Raw genomic sequence first — 25,123 nt, 5'->3', positions numbered from 1 at the left:
CTCACATTTCCTGCCTTGAGTCATGCTTCGCGCAGAGTGAAAAGACAAATTGTCGTGTCTCCTTTAACAGATGTGATTCTTTGGGCAAAGCTTTTAAAAAGTAAGTCTCTTTTTTAAAGTGATCACTGAGAGTCATTTTGACAAGAAAATTGAATATGTAGTGATATGTTTTCAAACCTTTCAAATATTTTTGAGCTCTGGCAAAGTCGTATTGTAACACAGCATGCGGAAATGTTCCTCGTTGGTATCACCTGCTGCCCATATCTTTCCTGACCCGCGGCCACGATTTCTTGGCTCTGGGTATCAACCGATAGGTCTTGTGTGCTTTAGCTATTGAAATAGCAAATAGATGCTGATCATCGTGCCTACATTAATTCTAGTAATCATTTAGTCACCTTCACTTATGAATTGTCATTTGTTAATGAGTCCCAATGTCTAATGACTTTATGTTTATAATTACCATATATATGTATACATATACATATATATATATTCATTAACCTCTAGCTACTTTTAATTACTATGTATCAAAATCTAACTACTTTTAGAAAACTCAGATTAATTCTTGAAAAAAAGAACTATCTTAGAAACTCAGAACTGGCCATTTTAATTTAGAGGAGAGGGACTGAATTGGAATTCAAAGAGCCCACCTGTTCTCTGAATAATGTAGACACCGGATTCTCACAGGGATGTTTACATGAGGCAGGGGGCTGCCTGTATAGCTGAGGTTTTTCCCATCACCCCAACCACCACCTCCACTGAAGGGACAGACCGCATCGGACCACTTGCAGATTCTCCTGTGAAAATATTTGTTTTGGGGCTATTTCTTTAAAAAAAATTTTTTTTAATGCTTATTTATTTTTGAGAGAGAGACAGAGGGTGAGCGGGGGGAGGGGTAGAGAGAGGGAGGGAGACAGAATCCGAAGCAGGCTCCAGGCTCCGAGCTGTCATCACAGAGCCTGACGTGGGGCTCGAACTCACGAACCGTCAGATCAAGACCTTAGCTGAAGTCGGACGATTAACCGACTGAGCCCCCAGGCGCCCCTCCATGAGTGGCACTTCCTTACCCGAAGGGTCTTACTGTGCCCCCCACCTGGAAGCTCATCCTTTTCTTACCCCTCATGACCCCCAATCCAGCACTTGTCTACGCGTCCTCCCCTCTAGAAAGCCTTTGGTCATGCATCCCAATCCTGGGAAGGTGAGAAAGCACACTTACATACATTGTTGTGTCTTCTCTCTTCCCACAACTTCTTCTCATCTCCTGACCCTTCCCCCATCTGCCACTTGATGGAAAGGATATTCTCTGCAGAGAATAGGACCCTGCATTTCAAACACTTAAGCCTTAAAAGGTTTTCTTAGTGGAGAACAGTGGTCTCTAAAGACGAGTGTACAAGTCAGACCCTGAGAAGAAAGTACTAGCTTTAGGGGCACCTGAGTGGCTCAGTCGGTTAAGCGACCGACTTTGGCTCAGGTCACGATCTCGCAGTCTTTAAGTTCAAGCCCGGTGTCGGGCTTTGTGCTGACAGCTCGGAGCCCGGAGCCTGCTTTGGATCCTGTGTCTCCCTCTCTCTCTGCCCCTTTCCTGCTCACGCTCTGTCTCTTTCTCTCTCAAAAATAAATAAAACATTAAAAAATTAAAAAAAAAAAGAAAGTATTAGCTTTGCTCAGATGAAGGGACTGATGTATGACCTCATGATCAGTCAGTGGGGTCCCCTGAGGGAGGGGGGATCTTCACATCAGTGGGGATCTAACAACCTCACTCTTTCTTTCACGGGATGTGTGTTTTGTAATTTCTGTGTTCCTGGTTATTTGCTCACTTAAGTTATATTTCTTAAATGTCACTAAATCAACCTTCGAAAAAAATGCACAGGTGGCTTTAAAAGATTTTTGGAAGAAACTTTGATTCCACAACAGTACTCTAATATATGCACAAGACAGAAACACAATACCAGAGCTGACACATCAATCCCAAAGTGAATTGTCAGCTACCTCATGAATTTAAAAATGACAATCTCATCCATCCTCAATTTTGAAATCGTTAAAATGATTAGAAATACAGATTGAAACCCACCACCGTGAACAATAAACCTCACACTAAATATGTATAATTCCTTGAGGTTGCACCCAGTAATGGTGGTGGGAGTGTAAACAAACATATGAATTTTGGCCAAGCACGCCTTTGCTTGGTAAGTGTGTGTGTTCATGTGAAAAGCAACTTACAAATTATTGGCATAAGGACTATTGGGCGGGTCATAACGTGACTCCCCACTCACTGAGACCAGAGAACTGTCCTTGTATTGCAGGGGTGAGAGGTGAGTTTTAAGAGGAGTTAGGGCTTGAATTCTGGTGCATTTTGGGGAAGGAAGCCCTGTATCCCTGGTCTAGTTGGTGAGTCTCTGTGATGAGTGCCTTACACTGAGACAGAGCGGAAGAAGGTTCTCAGGTTCCCAGAGGGCTGTCGGAATAGCAGAACTATTTCCAAATGCTTAGGAGGGGCCTGGAGATATTGAGAAGAGTTGAATCCCAACGTCTTTTTAGGTGGGACTTAGGAGAGACGCAACAGTAGGAACCTGCAGGAAAGAAGACTTGAGAACTTGGCAATCAGCATCACGTCATGTGTCTCTTAAACGTGCGTGCCCTATTTGTCCCTACTTGTTTCTTCCTGGCTAGCTCAGGACCTTCCTGAGAGTAAAATGGACTCTTACAAGTGTTTGGTGCTCTTCAAAGTACCCCAAACACTGGTGAGGACACACAGCTTCTAGTTGAGGGCTTACTCGTCTATGGATGCGTTGACCTTAGGAAAAACAAAGGTTGGTCCACCCACGGCCCATCCATTGGATCGGTTCTGAGAAGAAACTAACCAGCAACAACCACTGATCTGGTGGCTCTGCACATCATTCGTCCATTCCTTGCTTGTGACGGATGCTTGAATGAAACAGACCCCCGGGAGTAGAGCTTGATCCATAGAACTGAATCCAAATAAAGTCCATCCAAGTCAAATTCATTTTATTTTAACAATGCAATTGTTGGTGGGGAGACCCAAAGCGAACTGTTTAAAGTCACCCAAGGGAAGCAGTGACAGAAAACCAGGTGTTACATCTTTAACATTTCTAGGCCGATATTAGGCAGTGGTAGAATGGTCGGATTTTGCATGGGCATGCTGATTGGTAATGATTGGTCGCAATTGGTAATTACCTTTTGAAAAGTAAAAAAAAATAACATTTTCAGCGTTCGTTACCTTCTCAAGACATAGACAGGTTGACGCCTACGCCTTGAGACTTCATATATTTGCTTCAAAAACAGCTTTTGTCTTACTTCTGCTTTGTCACTATTATACGAATTGCTTGTGATTTTACATGATCCAATGAACGTATCATTGGCCGAACCCGTGCAGCCCAATCTTAACCCATGGTTTTCCTCCTGGTAAAACACACGTACACTTCGGAGAAGATAGCAAATCAAAGTAAAACAGTTCAAATGCCATTTTGTTTTTATTTATTTTTTCCGGTTTCTTTATTTTGAGAGAGAGAGAGCGAGAGAACGCAAGCAAGAGTGGGAGAGGGGCAGAGAGAGAGGGAGAGAGGATCCCAAGCAGGCTCCACGCTATCAGTGGGGAGCTGGATGCGCAGCTCAAACTCACGACCCATGAGATCATGACCTGAGCCAAAACCAAGAGTCAGATGGTTAACCAACTGAGCCATCCAGGTGCCCCTCAAATTCCATTTTACAGTTTCCATTAAATTACTCACAAAAACACCAAACAGGAAAAGCCCCACCAAAACACCAGCAACTGTTGGGATAAAAAATCTGGATGCTCCAGAGGAAAGTCAGGATGTATATTTTGTGTTGACCAGGTCCCGATGGTGAACCTTGTCTGGATGTAAAGGGATGTGCCCACTTGCTGAGATATGGCAAACGATCACTCCTCAGTCAAGAGTTCTTTCTCACAAGTATACAGCAAGGGATACACACTCATTTGAGTTGTTCACAAAATGCCTATAAGAGAAACTCCTACTTTTGAAAAAAGGAAGGGGAAAGACTTCCATTCGGCAAGGCACCTTCTAGAACTTCAAGGCCACCTAAGCATAGAAGGGGAAATACGATTCTAATTCTTGAGTCTACGAAAGAGGGCACGGCTTTGAGCCAAAATCTTCAATAATCTTCACTGTGATTCTCCTAGAGTGGCTTGCAAGAGACTCCAAAGGACATCATGTTCTGTGCGAGGTACTTTGAGTAATTCCACTGAGGTGACAGGCATTTGAACATGCATGGTTTCATCTTCCACCCTCTGGCTTGTGTGCTTTGTACCAAGACATCTGAAGCACTTACTAATTGTTAGTCATCACTTGCCATCAGTGTGATGTCATCGTAGCCGTGGGCCAGTGTCACAATTGTGGGATGTGAACAGGATTAGGAGCTCTGAAGACTTATCGTGACAGTTTTGGGAGATTTGAGATCCCTTTGAGGCAAGACTGCGAATATATACTCTCGTTCCTACCGGAGGAAAGAAAACTTCTGGTGGTTCTTGTAGACTGATATTGGATGGAAATTATTTTACAGAGCGATAGTTGTGAACCAGCATTTCATCCTTGAGGATCTGTGTCCTATGATTTTTACTACATAGTGTATTTTTGAGGGTTCAGTCATAAAAGTAGAAACCGTAATGGGTATTTTCAACTGAGGGGATTTAATATAGGAATTGGCTACACCACAATTGGCATGTTGAATGAAAAGAGAAGAGGGGCACCTGGGTGGCTCAGTTGGTCAAGCATCTAACTTCGGCTCAGGTCATGATCCCGAACTTCGTGAGTTCGAGCCCCGGATCGGGCTCTGTGCTGACAGCTCAGAGCCTGGAGCCTGCTTTGGATTCTGTGTCTTCCTCTCTCTCTTTGCCCCTCCCCTGCTCACACTGTCTCTCAAAACTAAACAAACACTAACAAATTAAAAAAAAAAAAAAAGAACAGAGAAGAAACAAGTAGCTAGCCCAGAACATGTGCACACACACACACACACACACACACACACACACACAAAGTAGTTATCATCCATTAGTGTGAGGGGGAAAAGGAAGGAAGGAAATCATTTGAGGTTATCAGAATATATAATTTTGGAGGCAGGACCCCATGGAATTTGAACTTAGACCCTTGAGAAGGGGATTTTATTTTATTTTATTTTATTTTATTTTATTTTATTTTTTTGGTGGAGCTGAAATAACTGTGAAGGTCCATGATGATAAAGGTTCAGGAGTATTGAAGGGAGTTGGAATCTAGAACGAATTTCTGCTGTTGGGGAGAAGTGCCCCACTGAGGTGACCAGCTACGGCCTGCAGGAGAGAAGAAGGAAGCTCTCTCCTCCCTCCTCCCTCCTCCCTCCTCCCTCCTTCCAATACCCCCCAGGGCTCCCTGCTGGCAGAACGTAACACACAGTCACTCGGCAAACAAACATACGCCAACACTTCCAATCTCAAGATACTGCGTAGAAGATTGAATTGGGGAAAAGATTATAGGTAAGTGACTGCCACAGCCCATTTTCTTTGGGGAATCATGAAGAATTTAGTTTGTTCATTCAAGGAAGAGAAAAGGAATTTATGAATAAGCTTTCTGCACTCAAGTCACATGGGTACTGTTTGGGTTTTTCTGAATTAGGATCTCAGTGAGTATTATGGATTTGAGTTTACCATTGAATGAATGCAACCGTGTTAAGTGATGGGGGATTTGAAGACACAGGCCTACTGTGAACATGGGCACGGAGTTAGGGAAACTTCCATTTTACAAGTGACAAGGAAGAGCCCAAAGTGGAAGAGGACGGAGAGCAAGGGCATCAGCTGAGATTAACAAATAAAAATTCACATGAAATTCGGGGCACCTGGGTGGCTCAGTCGGTTAAGCGTCCGACTCCAGCTCAGGTCATGATCTCACCGTCCATGAGTTCGAGCCCCACATCAAGCTCTGTGCTGATGGCCCAGAGCCTGGAGCCTGTTTCAGATTCTGTGTCTCCCTCTCTCTCCGCCCCTCCCCTGCTCATGCTCTGTCTCTCTGTGTCTCAAAAATAAACAAAAACATTAAAAAAAAAAAAAAAGAAGAAATTCACATGAAATTCAATCCCCCAACTCCGGCATATGAATTTCATTCAAGGTTCTCCGGTTTCTAAATTAACGTTGGAATTACAAGGCCATCCAGTCACGGTTAGACTTCTGTTATGCATTCCTATTTCCCAGCCTCTACAATGTAGTAATTTGGCCATAACCGTTATGCTTAGATAAACACCTGGAAACTCTCTTGGGAAAGATCCCAAGTCTAGACACAGTTTAAAAAAAAAAACTCTGCACATGTGTTTCTTGTTAGAAGAAACGATCACTCCGCAGACAAGAGAAAATTCCCACGTCTTCAATGAATCGCCAATTATGTCACATTTTGTGATGAGACCCTGATGACTAATAACGCAAATACTTGCCTTCACAAAGGGGAACAACGAAAGGGGAGAGAGAGAAGACACATGGTTTTATCTAAGCCGCCGGAAGACCTGTGTTTTAAATGCAAGCCTTGGATTATGAAAAGGAGAGGTGACTCACAGCAATCTACCAAGTAAACCGTGTTGTTGTATGTTACAATATTGTCAATGCCATTCCTGGGAATCTGATGCACCACTTCGGGTTTCAGACAGCGATCTATGCAAATACGTTTAGCTACTATTGTTCTCTGAACTTTCCACGGAGAGGTTTCCCTTCTTTCCCTCCTCCTCCCCTTCCTCCCCTTCTTTCCCTTCCCCCCCTTTTCCCTTCTGTCTCTTCCTCCCCCTTTCCTCCTCCTTCTCCTCCTCCTCTTTTTTCTTCCTCTAATGAAGAAAGAGGAAAGCGTTTACTCTGAGACTCAATTCTAGGAAACGCTACAATGTGTAAACCAGAAAGTCAGAAAATGTCCCCATGAATGGAATACCACCAAGGATGCACTCAAGGAGGACCAGCTGAGGACACTTAACAATTCCAGGGTGTGAACTGTGGATGAATGGCAGCTCTCAGTAGCTGCCCACCAACGTGCCTTTCTTTGAAGCAGAACATTTTTTAATGTTTATTTACTTTTTAGGGAGATAAAGAGACAAAGGGTGAGTGGGGGAGCGGCAGAGAGAGACAGGGAGACACAGAAGCCCAAGCAGGCTCCAGAGCCGGAAGCGGGGCTGGAACTCATGAACCGCGACATCATGACCTGAGCCGAAGTGAGACGCTTAACCGACTGAGCCACCCAGGCGCCCCTAATGTCCCTTTCTTAGGGCTGCCAGGACGAGCCATGATGACGGCCTCTAAGCAGGTGCGGAGAGAGAACGCAGATCTGATACCTAGAACCAAATTCCGCAAAAATAGGGATACGTGTATAGGGCTTGATTTCGGCTGATGGTTTGTATAGACAAAATGCTGAATAAAGCTGGAGAATAATCAGTTACGATGCAAGCATTCTGATAGCTTGAGGGGTCGGAGCAGTGACCCAGGTAACTCTGGGTTATCGTGTACTATCTATGCCTCTCCCCAAACTGTATTAACCCTGATATGCAATATTCACTAGTTTTGAATAAGCATTCACAACAAAACATTTCTATGAAGAGACATTTGAAAAGATTCAATAATGAGGAAAAGAGCTGGCTGATATTTCAGAGAAAGACTTTTTTTTTTTTTTTTTGGAAGACTGTAACCTGAAAGAAATGCTTAAAAATCTCTCATTTCATGGGGCGCCTGGGTGGCGCAGTCGGTTAAGCGTCCGACTTCAGCCAGGTCACGATCTCGCGGTCCGTGAGTTCGAGCCCCGTGTCGGGCTCTGGGCTGATGGCTCAGAGCCTGGAGCCTGTTTCCGATTCTGTGTCTCCCTCTCTCTCTGCCCCTCCCCCGTCCATGCTCTGTCTCTCTCTGTCCCAAAAATAAATAAATGTTGAAAAAAAATTAAAAAAAAAAAATCTCTCATTTCGTGTATAAAACCACCACAGAGAGTCACGCAGAAGGAAGCGAATAGGACCAGGAAGGTGCTCACAGTGGAAACGGAAAAATGTCTCATTAAATAGACTATAACAGGCAGTGATGGCAAATTAAAGGTAATAATCAGTGTTCCCTATTTTCACAAAATAGAATAGACGAACCCGAAGAATTTATTGGTTCACACAACTGCCTATTCCCGTGGAATGGGTCTAGTGTCAGACATGGGCCGATGTGGAAGTCCAAACGACGTCATGAACTCGATCTATTCTGCAACGTTACTCGGTCTCTGCTTTTCTTTTACTTTGGCCCCAAATCTTTCCTAGGCTAGGCAGCCTTTCAAAGTATCTGGAAAGACACTCATCAGAAGTCCCAGGCCTATTATGTTTTCAGCTCATAATCCTAAAAGAAAAGAAAAAAAAAAAGTCAAGTTCCCCCAAAATATCCCAGGGAAAACTCTGGCCTGGGAAAAATGTCACGTACCCCTATCTGAAAATATCCCTGTATCCGCTGGGATGCGGCACAGATTGTCAAATGCACATTCCTGGGTCTGGGAGTGGAGTTTGGTACCGTGAGCAACAGTCATACCAGCACGACGTGAGATTGAGAAGTTCCTAAGACGGCGAGAAGAAGTGTAATAGGTTCTAGTGTTTCTACCCTAACCGATATTTACCGCGGGCTGCTACTTTGTGAAATCCAAAGAAATAAATCAGTGAATTAAAACACATCATTATTAAATTCTCCAGGGCTCGGGGGGAACATAAAGGGACGAAAATAACCAGAAGAGAAGACATGTGGAATTTTGTGTGAAAGATTCAACGTCCATAAGAGAAGAATCCAGAGAGAGAGAGAGAGCAGCACGTATGGAGAAGAGGCAGCAAGCAAAGCCAGAGCAAGGTTCAGCAATTCAGAATGCTGTGTGGACAGCCAGCCCCGGGGCCGCCTGCAGGGGCTTCTCTCGGGTTCCTGGGAGACCCGGACACTGACGGCACAGCATATGGGGTTGAAACGGGTAACGTCTCTATATTTGCACAGCACCATTTCCTTTTGTGTCTTGCAAGTGCAAATATATATTTTCTAAAAAGTCGGGAAGGTTTCATTTACCTTCTCCAAAACCAAGAGTTGTGCACGCGTGAAAAAAAACAAAGAGAGGCGGAACCAAACGCGATGCCTCCACACCTCTCGCCGATGTCCTTCTGTCCCAAAAGACCCGCCTGCTAACGGCTGTCATTCTTCAAGGTGTCCGGACAGCAGTCAGGCAGCAGGGAGCCCAGGCCCGGCACATGTTCTGAGGACGCTGCCTTTCAAATGAAGTTCTGTAGGAAAGAGTTGACGGGGTTCGTATTAGGAATACTTTTTAAAAATGATTTCCTGGGGCGCCTGGGTGGCGCAGTCGATTAAGCGTCCGACTTCAGCCAGGTCACGATCTCGCGGTCCGTGAGTTCGAGCCCCGCGTCGGGCTCTGGGCTGATGGCTCAGAGCCTGGAGCCTGTTTCCGATTCTGTGTCTCCCTCTCTCTCTGCCCCTCCCCCGTTCATGCTCTGTCTCTCTCTGTCCCCAAAATAAATAAACGTTGAAAAAAATTTTTAAAAATGATTTCCTTAGTTCGGAACTGCAGACCCCTACCCCAGCTTTTGGGCAATACACCAGGAGAGCGACTCCAGGAGATCAGGACTTAGGACGGTGGTGAACGAGAACTAAAACGATAGGTGGCACCAGTGGGCAGAGGGGGACACATGGAAATGAGCTGACGTGGTCCATTAACAGACTTGACTTCCAAGTCTGGAAACAAAACTCTCTTAGTGTCCGTGGGTAAATGGAGAGGAGAAAACCAAGAAGGGACCTGTGAAAATGCATAGCAGAGCAAGGAAAAGGAAGATACGTTCACAAGATGCATAGGAAGACTGCTCTCGCGATTTACTTTGGCATTTAAGAGAATTCTAGAAGCTTTTCACACTATGCAAAGAATTTAAGCAGATATAGATACTCTGATATAAAATCGTAATGGGCTGAAACAGGAAGATGGAAATACAGGACATGAATATGCGGGGGTGGAGAAGAGGATCACAACCCAAGACTATCCGTGCAACGTTGGCGGCATTAATGATTGAGATACCAAGTAAATGAGGCAAGTGGAACACAGTTTTGTAACTTGCTCTCTCAGATTTTAGGGGACACGGCTGGGATGGGAAATCATGAGGGAGAAAGTTCTAAATATGAGTGACAGCAAAAGCATCCTCAGCAGACAGAAGATCACTTCTAAAGAAGGCACTAGAAGGTAGAAGATAAGCAATCCGCAGCTATAATAGGAGACACTTTTTTTCTGAACTGAAGAAAATAAGTAAGAATTCAACTAAAGTGGATGGAATGATATCCCTTAGAAAGCAGAATAAAAGAAATTGCTGAGATAAAAAAATTGTAGGGGCGCCAGGGTGGCTCAGTCAGTTGAGCATCCGACTTCGGCTGAGGTCATGATCTCACAGTCCATGAGTTCGAGCCCCGCGTCGGGCTCTGTGCTGACAGCTCAGAGCCTGGAGCCTGCTTTGGATTCTGGGTCTCCCTCTCTCTCTGCCCCTCCCCCACTCATGCTCTGTCTCTCTCTCTCTCTCTCTGTCAAAAATACGTAAACATTAAAAAAAATTTTTTAATTGTAAAAATGGGAAATACGAAAAATTAGAAAGAAGATAAAATTCATAGTAATAGAATTTCTGTAATAAATACAGTTACAAAAAGAGTAATACAACAGTTCTGTTTCCGGTCTGAAATAAAAAGGCACAATAAGCAATTTTAGGAATAAAAGCAGGAGCATAATGAAAGATACAGTAGAAATTTCAAGAAGAAAACAAGTTTGTTCACATTCGGGCAATTTAATGCAAAGGAAGACTCTTTTGGGTTCAGGTGAGATTAAATTTTTAAGTACAAAGATACTTCCCTTCCCCTATGATCTTCGGTTAAGTTTCTTGAATTCCACATATGAGTGAAAACATATGATCTCTGTCTTTCTCTGACTGACTTATTTCACTTAGCAGAATACCTTCCAGTTCCATCCACGTTGTTGCACATGGCATGATTTCATTCTTTCTCATTGCCAAGTAGTAGTCTATTGTATATATAAACCACATCTTCCTTATCCATTCATCAGTTGACAGACATTTGGGCTCTTTCCGTAATTTGGCTCTCGTCGACATTGCTGCTGTAAACATTGGGGTGCATGTGCCCCTCCGAATCAGCACTCCTGTATCCTTTGGATAGATTCCTAGTAGCGCTATTGCTAGGTCATAGGGTAATTCTAGTTTTATTCTTTTGAGGAACCTCCGTATTGTTTTCCAGAGCGGCTGCACCAGTTTGCATTCCCACCAAGAGTGCAAGAGGGTTCCGTTTCTCCGCACCCTTGCCAACATCTATTGTTTCCTGAGTTGTTAATTCTAGCCACTCTGACCGGTGTGAGGTGGTATCTCAGTGTGGTTTTGATTTGTACTTCCCTGATGAGGAGTGATGCTGAGCATTTTGTCACATGTTGGTTGGCCATCTGAACATCTTCTTTGGAAAAGTGTGTGTTTGTGTTTTCTGCCCATTTCTTCACTGGATTATTTGTTTTTTGGGTGTTGAGTTTGCTAAGTTCTTTTTTTTAATTTTTAAAAAATGTTTATTTATTTTTGAGAGAGAGAGAGAGAGAGAGCATAAGCAGCGGAGGGATAGAGAGAGAGAGGAAGACACAGGATTCGAAGCAGGCTCCAGGCTCTGAGCTGTCAGCACAGAGCCCAAGACAGGGTTCGAGCTCATGAGCCGTGATATCATGACCTGAGCCGAAGTCAGACGCCCAATTGATCGAGCCACTCAGGTGCCCCAGTAAGTTCTTTATAGATTTTGGATACTAGCCCTTTATCTGATATGTCATTTGCAAATACCTTTTCCCATTCCGTTGGTTGCCTTTTAGTTTTGTTGATTGTTCCCTTTGCAGTGCAGAAGCTTTTTATCTTGATGAGGTCCCAATAGTTCATTTTTGCTTTTATTTCCCTTGCCTTTGGAAAAGTGTTGAGCAAGAAATTGCTGTGGCTGAGGTCAAAGAAGTTGTTGCCTGTTTTCTAGGATTTTGATGGTTTCCTGTCTCACGTTTAGGTCTTTCATCCATTTTGAGTTTATTTTTGTGTCTGGTGTGAAAAAGTGGTCCAGGTTCATTCTTCTGCATGTCGCTGCCCAGTTTTCCCAACACCATTTGGTGAAGAAACTGTCTTTTTTCCATTTGATACTCTGTCTTGCTTTGTCAAAGATTAGTTGGCCATGCATTTGTGGGTCCAACTCTGGGTTCTCTATTCTATTCCATTGGTCTATGTGTCTGTTTTTGTGCCAAAACCATGCTGTCTTGATGATTATAGCTTCGTAGTAGAGGCTAAAGTCTGGGATTGTGATGCCTCCCGCTTTGGTTTTCTTTTTCAACATAACTTTGGCTACTTGTGGTCTTTTGTGATTCCATACAAATTTTAGGATTGTCTGTTCTAGCTTTGAGAAGGATGCCGGTGCAATTTAAAGGACAAAGTAAAATTTCAACTAACATCTGGGCAGAAATAAAATAAGTTATTACTTGCTTGGTCACATAAATTAGGCTGTCCCATCCTTCTCTAGTGCAATGATAATTTTAGAAACAAAACAGCAATTCTAGGTGTCCCGGAAGAGAAAGAAAAGGTTGTGATATTTCAGTATATCCATTCAGTATCTTTCCTGTGCTCACGGTTGGTGGGAATAGACACCCCCAGCCAGGTAAGGGATCACAAAATGCATCATGCATCTCACTCGAAGATTTTATTTTAACAGGTAATCCTTGTAAAGAGATGAATCAAATCTCTGAATTTCAGAAGCAGACTACCAGAGCATAAAAAGTCTGATATTGGCCGCTGGGATCAATTCAATAAAGCTAAACCAAAATAGCTTATTGCTACAATTAAGAAACATACATTATTCAAATTTTATTCTTTAAAAGGAGATGTGTACAATAAAGACAACAATCCAAAATTCTAGAGAATATTAAGAACCCGGGAAAGGAAAAAACAGGGACAGATAACAGGACAGATAGAAAAGGAGAATGTGTAGAACCTGACACGACAAACAAAAGGGACCCTTTCACTGTTTGCAGTAGTATTGAGTAACTGACGGAGAATATAGCTTAAAGGTAAAGTTTTGCCTTTGAAAATGTAAACCTGTAGAATTTAAAATAGATCGTATGCCTTTAAACTATGGGAGAAGCAGAAAAACAAAAACAGGAAAGAGATTTATTTGAAAGTTACTCCTTTACCGAATCCACGGAAACGCTGGGGGTAGAGGGCAGGTCCTGGGCCGCAAAGCAGCAAACTTTGTCACAAGAATCATCTCCCGAGCACTCCTGGGGACACTCGCCGGCCGGCCCTGCCCGCCACGTGGCTGGCTTTCCTGGCCACTCACTGCTGTCCATCCCTAGGGCTCTTGAATACTCACTTCTCTTCCAGGAGGATGAGACTCTCAGCTCATCACAAGCTCATGAATAATCTGAAGATGACCCAGAATATTTAGGTCGCTCACTCGAGGGTTGATGGCTAATGGTCTGAGCTCCGAAACACGCCCACGATCCGCCTACAAACTAATTGTTAAAATTACCGGATAAGCTTTTTAGTGATAAAGATTCTCGGGACTCATACCGGAAAGCCACATCCAGTAGATCTCTGATGAAAATCGCCCCCACCCCTTTCCCTCCCATTATCTTTAAAAGCCACCCATGGGGTTCCAGTGGCCAGCCGGGTATTGGTCCCTGCTGCTCTAGTCTCTACCGAGGACAGAAGATGGGGACATAGCTGTCCTTGCAAACCACGATCTACCTGTTGGGCAGACAGAAAACTACCCAGAGAGGAGCCCTGCCCTTTGGTTTGGGAGGAAGGAAGAAGGCCTCCCAAGGAGGATAGATAGCATGCTTGAGACATTTTTCAAGACTCAAGGGTTGTTGAGGGTAAGACTGAATTAGTGGGAGGAAAGCCGAGAGCAGACGTTCAAGAGATCACGCGTGGAAAACGTGACATCAGAGCCAGGGTGACCCCAGTCTGGCTCGCGGAAAGTGAGTTGGGGAGCCAGTCCTTTCCAGGGCTGGGCTGGCTGAGATGGGGAAGCAAGGTTCACATCCTGGGCTTTTCAAGCGCGACTTGAGTAGAATTAGTGTGCTGTTCACAGCAGACCTGCTCGGGTGATTTCTCACCTGTCCCTGCTCACCTTCTTGAAAGCAGCAAGTTTTAGAGAAGGTTTTCGGTGCTAAGAGAGGGAGGTCAGCCAGTCGGTGCTGAGGCTCTTTAGATGACCCTTACTGCTCTTCCCAACGTTTTTAGGAACAGCGAGGACTGAACAAGGAAACGGTGTGGGCCCACAAAGTCAAATTGTGGACAAAATCGTCCAGGGGGATATGGCATATTTGAAAAGGTAAAAATGAGACTGAGAAATTGTGTCTGCCAGAAAACGAAAAACGTGTCCCAGTTATAATGAAAATAATGTGTTTTTTTTTCCCCTCTAGAAATGTACAGAGATTGATGGGACGTGTGATTTCACTCCTAAAGGGGAGCTCGAAAAAGGAAATTTAGGAAAATCTCTGGAAAGAAAATTATAAAGAGTGGAAATGCCATTTTTTTGAAAGAATGCGTTTGCAATCGATGACGTTAAAATCCATGCTGGCCCGAGAGTTCTGGTGGAAGGGCGGGCTCGAGAGAAGATCCAGAACCTGGGACCCCACAGGTGATGGTGCAGCAGAGGAACATCTTGAATGAAACAGCAGAAGCTGTTGATCCCTGAGATTTATCGTCGTTCCCCAGAGGCAGGGAGGAGCCTCTGAATTCAACAAAGCCCGAAGAGTTTCAATGACTAAGACAAAGGGAAGGAATTACAGAGCAGAAAATCGCCCTCGGGTGATAGGAAAGGTCAAGGAAACCTGATCTAACACGAGATGTGAAACCAGATGGAGAAAGATTGCAAGAGCACCGATGGCTGCAAATGAGTCTTGGCTGCTTCCTTAAAGCTTACTTCAATGCGCTAACTTAGTAACATTTTTATTTCCCTTTAAATTTTTTTTTTCCAACGTTTTTATTTATTTTTTTTGGGACAGAGAGAGACAGAGCATGAACGGGCGAGGGGCAGAGAGAGAGGGAGACACAGAATCGGAAACAGGCTCCAGGCTCTGAGCCATCAGCCCAGAGCCCGACGCGGGGCTCGAACTCACGGACCGCGAGATCGTGACCTGGCTGAGGTCGGACGCTTAACCGACTGCGCCACCCAGGCGCCCCGACCTCAATCTTCTTTATGAAGCGTGAGGTTAAGTCATTGCTATGGGTGCGTTCGTCTTCCGGGGCCGCCATAACGCGGTACCACAGACTGGGGGGGCTCAGGCAACAGAGATTCATTTTCTCTTGGTTTTGGAGGCTGGATGTCCACGCCGAAGGCGCTGACAGACTTGGTGTCTCCTGAGGCCACCTTCTCACTGGGTGTTACACGGCCTCTCCTCGGGGTGCACGCACACCCGGAGACTCTTCCTCTTGGAGAGGCACCGGTCCGACTGGATGAGGGCTCAGTCTTGAGACTTCATCGAACCTTAGTTGCCTCCTGAAAGGTTGCATCTCCAAATGCAATCACACTGGGGCCGAGGGCTTCAACATACCAGTGTGGCAGGGGCACAGTTCGGCCCGTGACAGTGGGTGCGGTGGATGAGGCGGGTTGGGGGGGCTGGAGAAAACTGAGGCATTGCAGCAGGAGCTGAAGAGGGGAAAATGACCGACGACGAGCAAAGACTGACCGAGGCCAACGGAACAGCGCTGAGAACCGTGCAGAGGCTGGAGGTCCGGGTGCACGATGTAGCGGTCTGTTCCTTCCGCTGCTCTGACATGTGAGCGGAGAGGCTGGGCCAGCGGACCGGCTGCACCTGTCCGACAGGATCACCAGGCGTGCAAGGCATTTCGAGTCCTGGGGGACATCGGATCAGGCGAGGGGGTGCAGAGCCCAGGCTGGAAAGTCTGGAGTGAGGGACGGAGACAGGGGACCCCCGCCAGGCACATGGGGAATCGCAGACAGGACTTGGGAGGGGTGAGGGATTGGAGGTAGTGACTCAGAGCATGCGCTCTCAGAGTGAGAGTCCCCAGATGGGAGAACCCCAGCTTTCCATTCGAGAGTAGCCAACTGAAGTGGCTACAAATGCTATTAGATATCGAAGTATCTGGGGCCGCATTAAGAAAAAAAAGTTAATGTTTTCCTAAATGCTAATGAAAATTACAAGACTTTGGGACCACTTAAGGAAAAAGAGGCTATTAACCAAAATAATTTACAATAAAGATAAATTCTTTTTTTAATGTTTATTTATTTTTGAGAGAGAGAGAGAAAGACAGAGACAGAGACAAGTGGGGGAGGGCAGAGAGAAGGAGACACAGAATCCGAAGCAGGCTCCAGGCTCCGAGCCGTCAGCACAGAGCCCGACGCGGGGCTCGAACCCACGAACCGCGAGATCACGACCTGAGCGGAAGTCGGACGCTCAGCCGGCTGAGCCCCCCAGGTGCCCCTTCCAGGTCAATTCTGAAAGCATCATCTGTGACCCTCCCCAAGATGAGCCTTAAGGAAAAGTGGATGGAAAAAAAAAAAAAAGCAAGTTTTGGAATGAATGTAGACAATTTTCCAGACTCATGTGATGGTCCCACAGCCTTGGAAAAGGCATGCGCCCCTACCAGCATGGTGCACTCGGGGAGGAACTGGGGGGCACACTGGGGGGTAGGTTTTAGTCAGAACCAGAAAACAAATCAGATATTTCTGTACTTCTCATTGAGAGCCATAAAGGAGAACGATCTTCAACTTCATTGCCGCTATGACTTGGATGGTTTTGCTCTTGGACGGAAGGATGTTCTGCAAGAGAGCTGGCCCCGGTAAAAGAATACAGCTGTCACAGTTTGCACATACTTTCTTTTCAGATAATGCTCGGGCACCAAACCCAAATTCGTCATCTTTGGCTGGCCGGGCCTTGGCGAGGACACAGGGCAGTTAAGTCCGCGAGCAAGGCGATCCCTGCCATTGCACGGTTTTCCGGTTCCATCCATCCTGAGCATGGGAGTGCTCGCAGGACAAGGGGTCAGGGGCGGGACAAGGGGAGGTGGCCCCTTTTTCTTCTGTTCACTCTGTGCGGTGAATGCATCTTTGTTTGTAGACGGGCAGCGGGCACTAGAAATGCTTCTAGGCCTAGAAGTTAGGAACACTACCACCCCTGTGAATGAACATGCATGGAAAAACACAAAATTTATCTTCTGAAGGGCTGAGTTAGGCGAGAGCCAGAAAATGTTTCATGTGATGAGCTCAGTTCCCAAAGCCAAAAAAAAAAAAAAGTGTGCATCTTGATCACTGACAACATAAAGGCCTTGATGGGATATAAAAAAAAAAAATCAGAATTTTAATCAATTCTGTCTTTTTTCTCGTTTTCAAATTCATTCATGTCTTATTATAAATTAAAAAAAAATTTTTTTTTTAACGTTTATTTATTTTTGAGACAGAGAGAGACAGAGCATGAACGGGGGAGGGGGCAGAGAGAGAGGGAGACACAGAATCGGAAGCAGGCTCCAGGCTCTGAGCCATCAGCCCAGAGCCCGATGCGGGGCTCGAACTCACGGACCGCGAGATCATGACCTGAGCTGAAGTCGGACGCTTAACCGACTGAGCCACCCAGGCGCCCCATCAAATTCATTCGTGTCTTATTATAAATTTAATAACAATTCTCTCTTGTCTTCATTGGGTCCGTTATGTTGTCCTCTTTCTAACTTTTCATTAAATGCTTAAAAAAGTCACAGTCATTTGTTTTAACTAGTTGATATTCAAGCAAATTAAGCTATGAGTTTCCTTTTAAGTACAGATTTGGCTTCTACCATTAGGCTAAAGCTAAGATACGTAATATTTTCCTTGATCTGGAGTTCTGGTTGTTATAACCAGAGATTATTTAGGAAAAAATGTTGATTGATTCTCTGACTCAGGAGCCCCGTAGGTGAATTTCACGTTTAAATTTCAAACGGTTTCATTGCATGGTATTTGTTTTGTTTGGTTTTAAATTAAATATCTCCTTTCATCACACTATGGCCAAAGAATATAGTCTTTTCCATTTCCATTATTTAGATTTTCTTTGAGGCCTAGTTTGCAATTGCTTTTGTACACATTTCATAGGAATTTTAAAAGGTGGGGGGGCCATCTTTTAAAATTGGGTGGCTCAGGCAGTTGAGCATAGGACTCTTGATTTCGGCTCAGGTCGTGATTCCAGGGATCGGTTGTGGGGTTGAGCCCCATATCAGAATCCACACTGAGCATGGAACCTGCTTAGGATTCTGTCTCTCTCTCTCTCTCTCTTCCCCTCCCCTGTTGTGTGCTCTCTCTCTCTCTCTCTCTAAAAAAAAAAAAAAAAGAAAAAATGTGCGTGTTTCATTATTTATAGAATCAAAGCTCGTGTATATATGTCCATTCTATTCATTAGATTGTGAAGTTCCCATATTTTCTTATTATAGAGGGTTTTTGTTTGTTTCTGATGCCCAGCATCCACCTGTTCTGAGGCCACAGTTGAGTTTTTTTTTTAATTGAGATTATTATTCATTTACAATGAAGCGACTGGATGTTAAGCACCGGGTTTGATGAATTTTGGCGAGCGTATACACGCACATCACCACTATCTGAAACAAAATGCAGAGGCGCCTGGGTGGCTCAGTGGGTTAAGCAGCCGGCTTCTTCTCAGGTCATGATCTCGCGGTTTGGGAGTTCGAGCCCCGCATCGGGCTGTGTGCTGACAGCTCGGAGCCTGGCGCCTGCTTCGGATTCTGTGTCTCCCTCTCTCTCTGCTCCTCCCTGCTCGTGCTCTGTGTGTGTGTCTCTCTCAAACATAAATAATAAACATTCAAAAAGTTAAAAAAAATAATAAAACAAAACAGAGCACTTCTAAGACCCACAGAGTACGTTTGAGCCCCTTTCTGCTCAAGCCTCCTTGTCCCATAGCCACTCTCTGCCCAAAAACATGACTTGACTTTGGAGGGAGCACTGTATGTCACTAAATTTCATAGTAGAAACAAATCACAGTGGTCCAGCTCCGAGGGAAGCTTATTATTTATATTCTCATAATATTGCAGGTACGCGAGTCAGAGGCCAGCTTTCTTGCAGGTCAGGTTAGCACGTGGGATCTACTGCCCAGATAACCTTGTAGTGTCGAGTTGGGCTTTGCTGCCGAAACCAGCATCTTCTAGAAACGGGAACGAAGAAGGAAGGAAAAGACAGGGCAAACGGGTCACCTCCCAGCTTTACAACAGGTTTTCCAAACGGCGTACCTGAAAACTGCCACTTGTATCTGGTCGACCGCGCCCATCTCGAAGGGATGCCGGAACCTGTGTTTTTCATCTCCAAAGCAGGGTGCACTGAGATGCCTCCAATGGCACAGGGACTTTCTGCAAGAACAAAGAAGGGCAGGAAGAAGGGCTCTGACCAAGGCCCCAGCTGCCTCTGTCGTATCGTTCCTCGTATGCTTCTGGCCAGGCTCACGTCTTGCCCGACTCCAAGCCTGGAGCCTGTGACTCCCACCTAAGTCCGTCACACCTCCCCATCCATTCTCCTGGCCACAGATTTGTTTCAGGAAGGGCCACTCAGAGCCGACACGTCTCACTCCCGCGGCCTGTGCTGGAGGGATCAGGGAAGCCACTCTTCCCCTCATCATCTGGTGCCACATAGCTTGGCCACCGTGAGACCGTGTAGGAAGCGGCCGTCTGAAAACGGAGTCAATGTGGGGAGAAGCAGGGCCGAGAGGGGATCAGAAACCACGTCTTTGTCCATTGTCTCTGCCCCTGACATCAGGGCTACCATCGGAGGTACAGGCAAAGTAAAACGTGGTCCTTAACAAAATTGAAACAAGGACTAAACAACATCCTACTCATCACTTCCAGATAAGGAGACAAAATAAAAGACTGGAAGAAGTCTTCTCATGTCAACCCGTGAATCCCCCTTTGTCTTACATTTCTATCACTTTGACGAAAGTCTTAAGTGAACCCCTTGCCTAAGTTTTGTGTACTTGACGGGTAGAAAGGCTGATAGGTGTGTTCGTGTGTCTCCAAACAAGCGTGACCTTCCACGCCTTTAAATCTTGTTTCGTATATTTTTTGTCTTCTATGCCAGTTAGTTTCTAAAAATTTTCTGATTGCTTCCTTGAATTTTCTATGCATTTATCCTTTAATAATTCGAAACATACCTTTTTATCGTGTTTCTTTCTTTTCTCCCTCGTTACTACTTTGTTCTAATACTGTCCTCCCAAATTTGTTTGCATTTGCCTGCTTTCTGCCTTCCCTTTGAACTTGTCGTTCTTATTCACGATCTTTAAGGTCTTGCACAATGCCTGATGCACAGTAGATACTCAATAAATACCGTCAGGATAACTTCATGGGTTTTTGTTTTGAAAGATGACTCCGAGAGATAAAAAAAAATATGTCTGACTTACAATATTCTTTAATAGATTTGTTTCTTTTTCTCCTTTCTCGATGGATTTTTATATTCCTAGTCTTTTATTACGTTTCATTATTTGGAAGTCATGAATATTGCTTTTAAAATATCACATCTTGTAGGGACTCCCTAGTGGCTTGGTCGTTTACACACCTGACTCTTTTTTTTTAATTTTTTTAATTTTTTTTTTTTATTTTTGAGAGAGGGACAGAGCGTGAGTGGTGGAGGGGCAGAGAGAGAGAGGGAGACACAGAATCAGAAGCAGGCTCCAGGTCCCGAGCTGTTAGCACGGAGCCTGTAGCGGGGCTTGACCTCACAAACTGCGAGATCATGACCTGCGCCGAAGTCACTGAACCACCCAGGCGTCCCAAGCACCCGACTCTTGATGTCGGCTCAGGTCATGATCTCATAGGTCGGTGAGTTCGAGCCCCACATCGGGCTCTGTGCTGACAGCATGGAGCCTGCTTGAGATTTCCTCTCTCCCCCTGTCTCTCTCCCCCTTCCCCGTTCTCTTTCTCTCTTTCACAATAAATAAATAAATTTTAAAAAATTACATCATTTAGTCCTTGCTTTAATTTTACTCGAAGGACCATATTTTACATATTTGTTTCAATCCACTACCATGACCTGACTGCAAGCTGGCGTACTTACTTGTGAGTTGAATCTCATGGTAGTGAGAAAACACTGAGAAAACGATACGGGCCAAAAAAAATTTACCAACATGAGCCAGGATTTTTTTTTTTTTTAACATTGTAGTATTTGGCATATTTCTCCAGCAATTACCATTATTAATTTCATTGCGTTTTCTGACATTCTTCCCTGGCTTTTGGGAATTTAGGGTGAGGCAACACTTAGCTAATAAGGATCTGTGTCGACTCCAGTGTCTGTAAAAGATGAAATTTGGTCCTAAAATTAATTCTAACAGAGAAATTAACAATTAAATTGGTTTTTTTTTTAATGAGTGAAAATATATTGAAAAGGTGGGACACAGAGGTAGGAAGGATGTCTTTTGTCTCGGCTCATAGAAACGAAGACGTGTGGGAGCGTTTCAAGAAAATCCCAAATTCCAGTATCTGTTAGTTCTCTCCCTTCTGTCTCTGTTGTCTCCTGGGCATCCATTGATTTTCATTTTTTTGGCACCGTGGGTTCTCTGCTTTTTCATCTCCCTCTTCCCTGAGCTAAGCCTGGAACCTCTTTATCTTCGCAGACAGCCCATGTTGTGCCGAGAGGATATTTAGAGGGACCAATATTTGTACTCGCACACGTGGAACCCATTCTGGGACGTGTGTGCCAAGGACTGGGGATAAAAAAACCACAAAGAAACACATTGAGCAGGAAAGCAATTCGCACCATCACGGAGCCGCGTGTAGTGTGCTGTGTGCTGTGTGTGCTGTAGCCACCAAAGCCTTACCGGTTTTCTGCAAAGCCCAGAGGATGGCCTCGGAGTGGCCAATACACCCAGGAGCAAGCGGTCTCTTAGGATAAACCTCAGTTACTCCAGCCTGTCTGGGACTCTGCTGCTCTCGGGACAGGGCAAAACTCCTCCAGACCAAGGGAGTCCGATGGGAAAAGGGGTTCCTGGTGGCTGTCCTCACTGTCCTTCTCTTTCTCTCCCTGCTGGGGGTTAGGAGCCAAAGGACTGGGGGATGGAGGTTGGGGGCCATAATTCAAAAAATAAAAGAAATGCGATTTAACTTGTACCCAGATGCAGTGACATGACTCACGTTGGTTCCGAGTCCGTTGCGATTCCTGGGATTATCTCGTATGTCACTGACTTTGAAGCAATGACACAATTTTTACAACCCAGGGGGTCCTTACTCTCATCAGAAAATTAAATAATATAGGGCGCCTGGGTGCCTCAGTGGGTTAAGCGTCCGACTCTTGGTTTGGGCTCAGGTCAGGATCTCGTGGTTTGTGAGTTCGAGACCCGTATCGTGCTCCACTTTGACAGTGGGGAGCCTGCTTGGGATTCTCTCTCTCTCTCTCTCTCTCTCCCTCTCTCTCTGCCCTACCCCGTGCTCTCTCTCTCCCTCAAAATAAATAGACTTAAAAAAGTTTTTAATTAAATAATATAAAATAAATGGAGTAAAATGGGAGTTTTGTCCTTATTTTCCGGTTCTTCCTCCCTACACTCGGAAGACTCTTTTTCCCTTTGCGTCTGTGTGACTTTGAACAGGTTATTTTTTGTCTCTGTGCGTGAGCCTTTGTATTTGCAAAATAGCAAAGACAACAGCGACTACCTCCAGGGACTTTTATGAGGACAGAAGGAGGCCATTCACAGGAAACACGGAGAGCTGACCTGACTCCGAGTAAACTCTTAGTAAAGGCTGGTTCTGATCCTTATTAATGTTATCATCCATTCATACTGGTCTTGTGTTTTGACATATTTCGGATTGACTGATTTGTTTCTCATGACAATTTTTTCTTAGAGATCTTCCCGGGTTTACGCTCGCTTCTTTGTAATGGTCGCACGGTGGACCCAAGGTGGATAAATCACGATTAACGCAGCCACTCTTCTGTGGGTAGAGATTTGAGTTGTTCTTAGATGTTCAGTGAAACAGACGCCACTGCCCTAGTCATCTTTGCATGCATACATTCTAGCACTTTCACTTGTGAGAATACTTCCTATTTCTAGATGATGAAGAACCACCAGAGGCTACGCGTATCTTCAATTTGAGGAGATGTCGCTAAGTGTCCCGCCCCAAAAAGTAGATCAACCTGTGTTCAGGCCACCAACCATGACAATTGCTTTTCTTGCACTCCGTCATTTTTAAGAATCTTCTTTTCCTACCCCCCAAGTTCTAGGGGGATTTTTCAATCTTTAAACTGTGTTCATCGCCTCTAAGAAATTGCTGAAAATGGCAAGCCAACTACTCTTCTTTTTTTTTTTTATTTTTTTTATTTATTTTTGGGACAGAGAGAGACAGAGCATGAACGGGGGAGGGGCAGAGAGAGAGGGAGACACAGAATCGGAAGCAGGCTCCAGGCTCCCAGCCATCAGCCCAGAGCCCGACGCGGGGCTCGAACTCACGGACCGCGAGATCGTGACCTGGCTGAAGTCGGACGCTTAACCGACTGTGCCACCCAGGCGCCCCAAGCCAACTACTCTTCTTGACTGTGGCTGTGCCATGGCCTTATTGCCCTTCAGAGACATGGTGGCTATTTTCCTAAACAAAACTTTGGACGCTTCTTGCAACTTTTGGGGGAGGCGGAAAATGTGGTAGTTCGGATGTTGATGGTTATTTTTTGCTCTATTTTGTTTGCCGCCTGCAGATCTTGGGAAGCTTGTGGTCGTAAGTAGAAACATCCGAGATAGAGTTTGGACGTGGAGTATTGGGATTAGAAACAGCATTGCTCTGAACGAGTTTTATCACAGGGCGTGTGGCTATCAAAAGATGTCTGGTTCATTCTCCAGCAAGCCGCCCCTGCCAATGTGGACCACGGGACATGAGGGGCTACGGCCCAGGCCTGGGGGAGCTGGTTTTGTTTGGTTCACCTGGGTCTTACTGGGTTCCCACTCCCCCCTCATAGGATCATCCCTACCAGGATGACCTCCTTCTTGAGTAATGAGCACAGAGCATGGTGTTTGGCTAATTACAGACCACACGTGATATCACGGACGCATAGGTAGGAGAGTTAACCTCCATCCACATGCAACCTGCACGTGTGACTCGAATTGTCGTCAAAGGTACCAAAAACCAACCAACCAACCAACCAACCAACCAACCCAACGAACAAAACACTGGTGAGATACAAATTAAGAAGCTGGAGTGAACATAAATAGCAATTAATAATATCAATAAAGCTGACTCCTAACACATAAGGAGATGAATGTAAGTTTCTCACAACAGCCACAAAACTCACCGACAGTAATCAATCCAAGAAAAGGTAGAAAGATTCATCTAAAGCCACGAACTCCCCCACATGGTGACTGAATAAAGAACAAAGATTCTTGTGCGTCACTGGATGGTGCAGTCCCCGAACCCCACCCACACCGTAAGAGCAATTGTTGTGTTTTCGAAATCACCTATTTCCATTTTGGGTGGTGTCACCTCCCTGCAACGGAAGAGGTGGCTCTCGGCATCCTCATGGACCCACCCATCTCCTGGTCTTTACTTTCCACCTTTGTTACGTGACTGACTTTATCAGTCTAATTGTATGTGTAGAAAGATGTCTGGAATAATGTTTCAGGAAAAAACAGTGGGTTTTTTTGTTTTGTTTTGTTTTTTGTCTTAAAAGAATTCACCCAAGAGGGTCCTGTATCCTGTGGACATTTTGAGGCTTTGTGGACAATGGAGTGCACGTTCCCGTGGGGCAGGCCCAGGACGTCTGAGGGCCCATCTTTAGCTCTTACCACAAGGTCTCCGATCGAAGTGATTTCTTCGACCTCCTGATTTCAGATCAAGATCTTCAACAGTTCCCAAGGGAGTCCCTTCCGCACGAAAGCCGGGAAGCTTAGGTGAGAAGGCAGCCGCCTTGTCATGGACAGAACCACTCACACACTTGATCTGAAGAATTAATTGCAGCGACAAAGCCCGTAAAATACGATTCTGGCACTAACTCCTGACCCGTTCTCCCTGGGGAGCTGGTGAATTCCCGCCCCAGATGTGGCTGAGAGAAATGTTTTTGCTCTGGCTCTGGTGCAGGAGGCCGTCTTTCTTCAGCTTCCAGTTGTGT

Source organism: Puma concolor, chromosome B3 (genome assembly GCF_028749965.1).
Source record: "Puma concolor isolate L17-30 chromosome B3, mPumCon1.1.hap2, whole genome shotgun sequence".
Classification (NCBI taxonomy): domain Eukaryota; kingdom Metazoa; phylum Chordata; class Mammalia; order Carnivora; family Felidae; genus Puma; species Puma concolor.
Note: the sequence above shows the minus strand (reverse complement) of the source record.